Consider the following 9,062-nt stretch of genomic DNA (forward strand, 5'->3'; position numbering starts at 1 on the left):
TAACGATTGCCAAGAGGGAGAAGCAGTGGGAGGAGGCCCTATTTTCAAAGCATGAAAATCCCATTTGAGCCTAAGCTACAAACTGATCCAGGCATTGTATCCTGCAGATGGACAAGTGACACTTGTCCCAAAGTTGGGGGATTTGGGAGCTCAAGGCTCTGGAAAACAAGGCCAGCAGAGGCCATTGTGGGCCTGAATCTTTGGCAGCTGCGGGAGTGAGCTGGAGCTTCCTGTTTTGAGTAGAAAGCAGCAGAACTTCCTGACGGGAAGAACAGCTTGGCTGTGGAAAACGACATTGCTCCAGGAAATGGTGGAATCTCTTCCTCTGGAAGATATGAGGCTGGAGGGCTGTCTGGCACAAGCTGCTATGGCGCAAGGATAAAAATGGCTGCCATGAGCAGTGGGGGGGCACGCGGGACCAGCCTGAATCCAGGACCCTCAAGTCCTTGCTTTGCAAGCCATCCTCTGGGCGCACCCTCACAGTAGCCCTGGGCTTCTGTGCACGTGGCCTTCCCAGGCCTCAGAACACCTCCTGGATGGGACATCCAGAGGATATCTGATGGCCTCACCCGTGGATTGGATTATCCGTTGGGGGGGGCAGGAATGGGTCCTCTGCAGATACTGAGGGCCAAGTGTGCTGACTTTTTAAGAATTCAGAAGAAAATTAAAATCATTGCTGTACTTTGCAAGACCTGCCATGTGGTGTTAGGTGCCATGGGTTGCTATGTGTATTTGACAAGACTAGATTACCCTAGTGCAGGGGTGCCCAAGCCCTGGCCCAGGGGCCATTTGCAGCCCTTGGGGGCTCCCAGTCTTGTCTGCAGGTATCTCTCAGTCTCCTATGAGCCTCTGGCCTTTCGGAGACTTGCTGGAGCCAATTGCTGGCCCAATGCAACTTCTCTCAGTTGCAAATGCAAATGAAGTTGCTGATCTCTTGACTAAGATATGCAATTTGTCCCTCAAAATGGCCACAGTGCCAGAGGATTGGAGGATAGCAAATGTCACGCCGATCTTTAAAAAGGGAAGGAGGGGGGACCCAGGAAACTATAGGCCGGTCAGACTAACATCTATACTGGGTAAGATGGTGGAATGCCTCATCAAAGATAGGATTTCCAAACACATAGACGAACAGGCCTTGCTGAGGGAGAATCAGCCTGGCTTCTGTAAGGGTAAGTCTTGCCTCATGTACCTTAAGAATTCTTTGAAAAGGTCAACAGGCATGTGGATGCGGGAGAACCCGTAGACATTGTATATCTGGACTTTCAGAAGGCATTTGACACGGTCCCTCACCAAAGGCTGCTGAGAAAACTCCACAGTCGGGGAATTAGAGGGCAGGTCATAAGAACATAAGAGCAGCCCCACTGGATCAGGCCATAGGCCCATCTAGTCCAGCTTCCTGTATCTCACAGCGGCTCACCAAATGCTGCAGGGAGCACACCAGAGACCTCATCATGGTGCCTTCCCTTGCATCTGTCATTCTGACATAGTCCATTTCTAAAATCAGGAGGTTGCACATACGCATCATGGCTTGTAACCCGTAATGGATTTTTCCTCCAGAAACTTGTCCAATCCCCTTTTAAAGGCATCCAGGCCAGATGCCGTCACCACATCCTGCAGCAAGAAGTTCCACAGACTGACCACATGCTGAGTAAAGGTCGAAGAGCACCGGTCCCAGGACAGATCCTTGGGGCACACTGCTTTTCACATCTCTCCATTGTGAGAATTGCCCATTGTGAAAATTGCCCACCAATGCTCTGTTTCCTGGTCTTCAACCAGGTCTCAATCCAGGAGAGGACCTGCCCTCTATTTCCCAGACTGTGGACCAGTGCTTTTCAAACTCTTCATAAATGATCTGGAGACAGGGGTGAGCAGTGAGGTGGCAAAGTTTGCAGACGACACCAAACTTTTCCGAGTGGTGAAGACCAGAAGTGATTGTGAGGAGCTCCAGAAGGATCTCTCCAGACTGGCAGAATGGGCAGCAAAATGGCAGATGCATTTCAATGTAAGTAAGTGTAAAGTCATGCACATTGGGCCAAAGAATCAAAACTTCACATATAGGCTGGTGGGTTCTGAGCTCTCTGATCAGGAGAGAGATCTTGGGGTGGTGGTGGACAGGTTGATGAAAGTGTCGACCCAATGTGCGGCGGCAGTGAAGAAGGCTGGTTCTATGCTTGGGATCATTAGGAAGGGTATTGAGAACAAAATGGCTCATATTATAATGTCGTTGTACAAATCGATGGTAAGGCCACACCTGGAGTATTGCGTCCACTTCTGTTCACTCCGTCTCAAAAAAGACATAGTGGAAATGGAAAAGGAGCAAAAGAGAGTGACTAAGATGATTACTGGGCTGGGGCACCTTCCTTATGAGGAAAGGCGTTTGGGCCTCTTCAGCCTAGAAAAGAGGCGCCTGAGGGGGGACATGATTGAGACATATAAAATTATGCATGGGAAGGATAAAGTGGATAGAGAGATGCTCTTTTTCCTCTCGCACAACACCAGCACCAGGGGACATCCATTAAAATTGAGTGTTGGGAGAGTTAGAACAGACAAAAGAAAATATTTCTTTACTCAGCATGTGGTCGGTCTGTGGAACTCCTTGCCACAGGATGTGGTGACGGCATCTGGCCTGGATGCCTTTAAAAGGGGATTGGACAAGTTTCTGGAGGAAATATCCATTACGGGTTACAGGCCATGATGTGTATGTGCAACCTCCTGATTTTAGAAATGGGCTATGTCAGGTGCAAGGGAGGCACCAGGATGCAGGTCTCTCGTTATCTGGTGTGCTCCCGGGGCATTTGGTGGGCCGCTGTGGGATTCAGGAAGCTGGAGTAGATGGGCCTATGGCCTGATCCAGTGGGGCTGTTCTTATGTTCTCTCAGCATGATGGCAACCTCTCATGTGAGTTGTGGGATGAGGGCTTCCTCCATTGCTTGCTGTTTCACGTCTGTGATGCTGTAGCAGCAGTGAAGGAAAGGCCAGCCTTTCTTTGTGCAAGGCCTTTTATAGGCCTTGAGCAATTCAAGACCTTCATTCATTCATATAAGTTCCATCTGTAATATATTCATTTATGTAAATTTATTCAAATTTGAAAGGTAAATTCTTTTTCTCCTGGCCCTCCGACACAGTGACAGAGAGATGATGTTGCCCTCCTGGCAAAAGTTTGGACACCTCTACCCTCGTGCAAGGCGCCTTTAGGCATGGAGCCCAGTTGGCTTAAAGCTGGCCCGGACTGAAACCTCCAAATTGCAGGGGTCTGGGAGAGCTGTGGGGCAGCCAGTCCCAAAGGCAGTGAAGCCCTGGGGGCAGATCACCTCCCTGGTCTCATGGCTTGAGCAGGAGCCCCTTCTTTTCACGGGTGACTGAAAAACAGGCTCCTGGGCATTTCGGTTTCCCTTTCCAGAAAAGATAAGTGTGCAGTTCTCCTTCCATTTTGTCCCAGGAGCTACTTCATTTCCTTTCTCAACCCTTCTTGCACAACTCCCACACCACACAGTATGCGCACTGGGACACACACTTCCTTCCCTTCAGCCACACTGCTTCTGCTCTGTGTTGCCAGTTGCCAGCCCCTTTGCTGCAGACTTGGCCCAGAAACCCAGAAAGATGCATCAGAGCTGCCTGAGTCAGCTTTGGACAAGTGCAGCCATCAGAACTCCACCACTCGCACACTGACTGTGGGGGCACCTTCCTGTACAATCAAACAGGAAGTCCTTTACGCCTGCATTTGAGGAAACTGCGCCAGGAGCAATGAAAGGAGGTGGGTGGTGTTTAGTGGGCTGAAAGCTGTCAATGCAGATCATGTCCTTGGTGGGCTGGAGGAAGGTGGTGGTAGTGGTGGCACGCTTGAGTCAAAGGGCATCCTGACAGGCACCCTGAATCCCCCTGCAATTTGCCGGTGACCCTAATGGACGGGCCACTCCTGGGTGGATTCTGGAATTGGCCTGAAGTAAGAGTCAGACGGTTGTGATTACTTTGGAACTTTGCCTCTTGATCACAAGACAAATTTGGCGGTCTGTTTCCTTCTTCTTTTGTGGATTTGGATCCCCAGTAAACCTTTTCCTGGGGTTGATAACAATGACCTGCCTAGTGCTGTCACTTCCTCCCACATCCGAGGCCTTGCTCAGCCCTGTATGCTATGCAAGGAAGAGTTGAGTGTGTAGGATTGAACCAGGAAGTGGGGGGGGAGGGGGGGAGTGAAGCTGGGAAGGTCAGCCAAGGCGCTCCCCCCACCCCTCTTCCTCTGCAGGGATTAAGCAGTATGAGGCTGTCGGTTGGCAGGCAGAGCCCCAGAGCAGGGCAGATGAAGGGGTGGAGATGTGACTGCTATCTTGCATGTCTGGGGGGAGGGGAAACCGCACCTCTGGGCAGCCTGGGCAGGACAGAGTGGCTGGTCCTGAGGCCACCTCCAAGGGATCTCCCCAAGGGGGACGAGGCCCTTCTTGGCACAACCCAAAGACTGGTTGCCAAATTGCCAATGAGCGATGCGTCTTCAGATCTTCCAGAGAGGAGCAGGAAAGTTTCAGAACAGACATCCCATCATAACCCCAAGCCACACGACGGAGCAGACACAGCAGTGCACAGACAGTCACGTTCTCTGTATGTGGAAGGTCCACAGTGCTGTACTCCATCAACCATTTCATTTCTTTTCAATGTGAATGTCGATTTCTCTCCTAAGAGAGCTTGTCAGAGTTAAAGGCACTCAACACTTGCCTAGAGGCACTCATCTGTCACGTTTCCCAGGACCGAGCTGTGGCCCTGGTCAATCCTCAATTTCCAGGGCCTGTGATCCAGAGTCCGACCCATGGGGAAGAGGATGGACATTTGAAAAGGCTCTATCCTGCATTAACCATGGTTACAAATGCCACACTCCACGCAAAGCGCAGTTTCCCTGCTGCCACATTTGTCTTGGGATGGATTCCCGAGCTGAGTCCTGCCTGGGCTAGCAGACTCGTGCTCCTTCCAGAGAGGGGGGCCAGGAATAGCCACCCCCTCCTTGCTCTCTTCCTCCAGCGGCTGTTGATGCTGATGCCTCACCACGGCCCGCCCTGGTAAGCAGCAGGTGTCTGCAAGGTGGTCAGGTCCTCAAGCACAGGTTCCAAGCCAACCTGGCTCCCTTCCTCGTGAGCACATTGATGTGCTTGGACCCAGGCCTGCTTCCCAGCTTGCACTTTCCTCCCAGGCCCTGGGGAGATCTGCTGGCCGGCCAAGTGGCCAAGTGGGCTTTTGTTTGCTAGAGCGGAAGCCTGCAGTACTCTTCTGCCCAGCTGGCTGCTAATCTCTTCCCAGTGCTGCTTGGTGAATGTTCCGTGTGTGGTGGTGGGGACTTCAGGGAGTGCTCAGATAACCCAGTGAGAACACATCCCAGGAGCAGGAAGAGGAGAGCTGGACTCTTCCATGGGTAGTGCTCAGACAGGCCCACCTTTCCAGCACATGCACAAGTGCCAGGACTAGAAATTATTGTTAGGCATATAGGCTGTTTGTTCTGAAACTCTCCAGCCTGGCCTTCTCCCCTGCTCAGGAGCTGCTTTCTTAGCAGATTTATCAAATGTAACACAGGACAAGGAGAACAAAAACCCCCCAACAACAAGCAAGAGCAGTGATTCAAACACAAAATAAACCAGACTGAGACAAAGTCACATGTGCTTGGGGGCCACCACCAAGAATGACTTGCGCAGGTTGCTGTCTGCCAGGCTTCTGAGAGAGGGAGCCCATAGAAGGGCCTTCCTAAAAGAACTCCCAGACTCCTCTGTGTGTGTGTGTGTGTGTGTGTGTGTGTGTGTGTGTGTGTGTGTGTGTGTGTGTGTGTGGGAGGGGGGTTTCTTGGGATAACTTTCATCTTAAGCCATTTCTGCCCAGTATTGCATATAATATTGGCAACCTTCAGTCTCAAAAGACTCTGGTATCGTGCTCTGAAAGGTGGTTCTGGCACAGCGTCTAGTGTGGCTGAAAGGGCCAATCCGGGAGTGACATATTTACGTATTTCTGGGAGTGCGTATTTCCGGGAGTGCGGATTGCATATTGCATTGTATTACGGGAGTGCGTATTGCATATACGCAACAGGGATCAAAGATGTACACCTGTGGGCTGGACATTAAGCTGTGCAGCACTTGAGAAGTCTGTTGAGAAGCACTTGAGGGAAGTCCCCTGGGGGCTGGGCGACAAGAATAGGCCCTCGGTTCGACTGTACTTGTCATAAGAGGTGACTAAACAGCTACCAGGTAGATGGGACTGGTTAGCCAGGGAAGGCAGCTCATCAGAGAGAAGGAAAACTCTGATCCCAAACCTCCACTGCCTTGTGGCTACATCCAGTTATGGAAAAAGCTTCAGGAGTCAACCTTGAGGCAAAATCTGGAGCCGGAGTCCTTGAGACAGTTCATGGCTGAACACAGTCACGTTCTGGCAACTCCTGCAACGCCGCTGGAACCAACCGTATTGGCTTCTGCCTTTCCATCGGGCTATTCCAGCGACATGGAGAGGGGGGATTTGCTGCATGGGTAACAGCCTATCCTCCATACCTTCTTTACCCAGGCTTTGTGCACTGGAGAGGACACTTCAACTTCGCCATATGGCATTGGCACAACATGGGAAGCAGCAGTTTACCAGTTATAAGTCTTCACTCGATTGGCGTAGAGCGTGATGCCAGGGGCTGCTTCCGACGGTGGGAGAGATAATTGCATCTCATTGGGCAGCTACCGCCTGCCTTAAGCTGGGTAGTCCCCAGCCAGTAAGGTGCTGCCTCACTACAGTCTGTTAACCTCACGGGGTGCGTGGGGTTTAGGGTCAGAACTGAAAAGCGGATCGACAACTCTGCACCAGGCAACAGAAAACTCCCGCCCTAAAGCTGGGCACCTGGAACGTTAGGACAACGGCACCTGGCTTTTCTGACGACCTGCAAGAAATAGACGACGCATGCAAAACAGCTGTCATCGGCATGGAGCTGGGCAGACTGCAGATGGACATTGTCGCCCTTCAAGAGACTAGGCTGCCAGATTCCGGATCTGTCAAGGAGATAAATTTCTCATCTTTCTGGCAGGGAAAACCACCAAACGAGACCAGGGAACATGGTGTTGGCTTTGTGGTCAGAAATACCCTACTAGAATCCATCATCCCACCTACTGCGGGAAGTGAAAGAATTTTGTCCCTGCAGCTCCACTCATCAGCAGGACTTGTCACTCTCATCAGTGCATATGCACCGACTCTGCCATCTCCATCTGCATCATCAGATCTTTCCACAAGGACATGAAAGGCACTGTTGTCTTCGATGGCTCCACATCAGACCCCTTTGACATCCGAAGCGGCATGAAGCAGGGCTGTGTTCTTGCACCAACCTTGTTTGGGATTTTCTTTACTGTCCTGCTGAAGCATGCCTTTGGAACTGCAACAGAAGGCATCTATCTCCGGACCAGATCAGACGGAAAGCTCTTCAACCTCCCCGGACTGAGAGCAAAGTCCAAAGTTCAGCTGAAATGTCTGCGTGACTTCCTCTTTGCCAACGATGCAGCTGTCACTACCCACTCTGCCAAAGATCTCCAGCAGCTCATGGATCGTTTTAGCAAGGCCTGCCAAGATTTTGGACTGACGATCAGCCTGAAGAAAACACAGGTCATGGTTCAGGATGTGGACTCACCTCCCTGCATTACAATCTCTGTGCATGAACTGGAGGTTGTCCATGACTTTGTGTACCTTGGCTTAACGATCTCCGACACTCTTTCTCTCGATACCGAGCTAAACAAACGCATCGGTAAAGCAGCTACCACGTTTTCCAGACTCACAAAGAGAGTCTGGTCCAACAAGAAGCTGACGGAACATACCAAGATCCAGGTCTACAGAGCTTGCGTCCTGAGTACACTTCTGTACTGCAGTGAGTCATGGACTCTTCGCTCACAACAGGAGAGGAAACTGAACGCTTTCCACATGCGCTGCCTCCGATGCATTCTCGGCATCACCTGGCAGGACAAAGTTCCAAACAACACAGTCCTGGAATGTGCTGGAATCCCTAGCATGTACGCACTGCTGAAACCATGACGCCTGCGTTGGCTCGGTCATGTTGTGAGAATGGATGATGGCCGGATCCCAAAGGATCTCCTCTATGGAGAACTCGTGCAAGGAAAGCGCCCTACAGGTAGACCACAGCTGCGATACAAGGACATCTGCAAGAGGGATCTGAAGGCCTTAGGAGTGGACCTCAACAAGTGGGAAATCCTGGCCTCTGAGCGGCCCGCTTGGAGGCAGGCTGTGCAGCATGGCCTTTCCCAGTTTGAAGAGACACTTTGCCAACAGTCTGAGGCTAAGAGGCAAAGAAGGAAGGCCCACAGCCAGGGAGACAGATCAGGGACAGACTGCACTTGCTCCCAGTGTGGAAGGGATTGTCACTCCTGAATTGGCCTTTTCAGCCACACTAGACACTGTGCCAGAACCACCTTTCAGAGCGCGATACCATAGTCTTTCGAGACTGAAGGTTGCCAACATGATGATGATGACCCCTCATAGTCTCCAGCTGTCTTTTCATCTCTGGAAAGGAGGGATTTTGATCCTCCCCCCCCCCCGTCAGTATCTGTGCTAAATAATGAAAGTTCATATTATTTAAATAGACAACACACATCAAGACAAGTGCTCTTATTTGCCTCTGGGAAAGCCTGCAACCCTGTATCTGGGGCGGGGGACCATCCCAATGGCCTGCCACCTGACCAATCTTCCTCTCCCAGGCACTGCTGTCCCCCCCTGCCCCCAACAGCGCTGTTTCTGCCCCAGCTGGCAAAAGGGATGAGAGAGTCAGGGGTTTCCTGTTGTGACAGAGAGTTCCGGTCCAGAGGTCCCTCTGCTGCTGGAAGCGAAACCAATGCCAGGGCTGTGGGGGTTGGAGGGTGGGAAGGGCACTCCTTGGCTGAGCCACCAGCACCACTGCCCAGCTCCTCCAAGAATCTCTGCTGGGGTGACTGAACTTGGAGCTCTGTCTTTGCCACTCTCCTCCTCAACCCTGCAAATGGCCCAGTACTTGGCACATAGCATGGAGACACCTAGACCAGGAAGGTCTGGCTGGGGCAGAGACAGGGAGGCAGGGGGGC

The sequence above is a fragment of the Tiliqua scincoides genome, unplaced genomic scaffold, assembly GCF_035046505.1.
Source record: "Tiliqua scincoides isolate rTilSci1 unplaced genomic scaffold, rTilSci1.hap2 HAP2_SCAFFOLD_82, whole genome shotgun sequence".
Classification (NCBI taxonomy): domain Eukaryota; kingdom Metazoa; phylum Chordata; class Lepidosauria; order Squamata; family Scincidae; genus Tiliqua; species Tiliqua scincoides.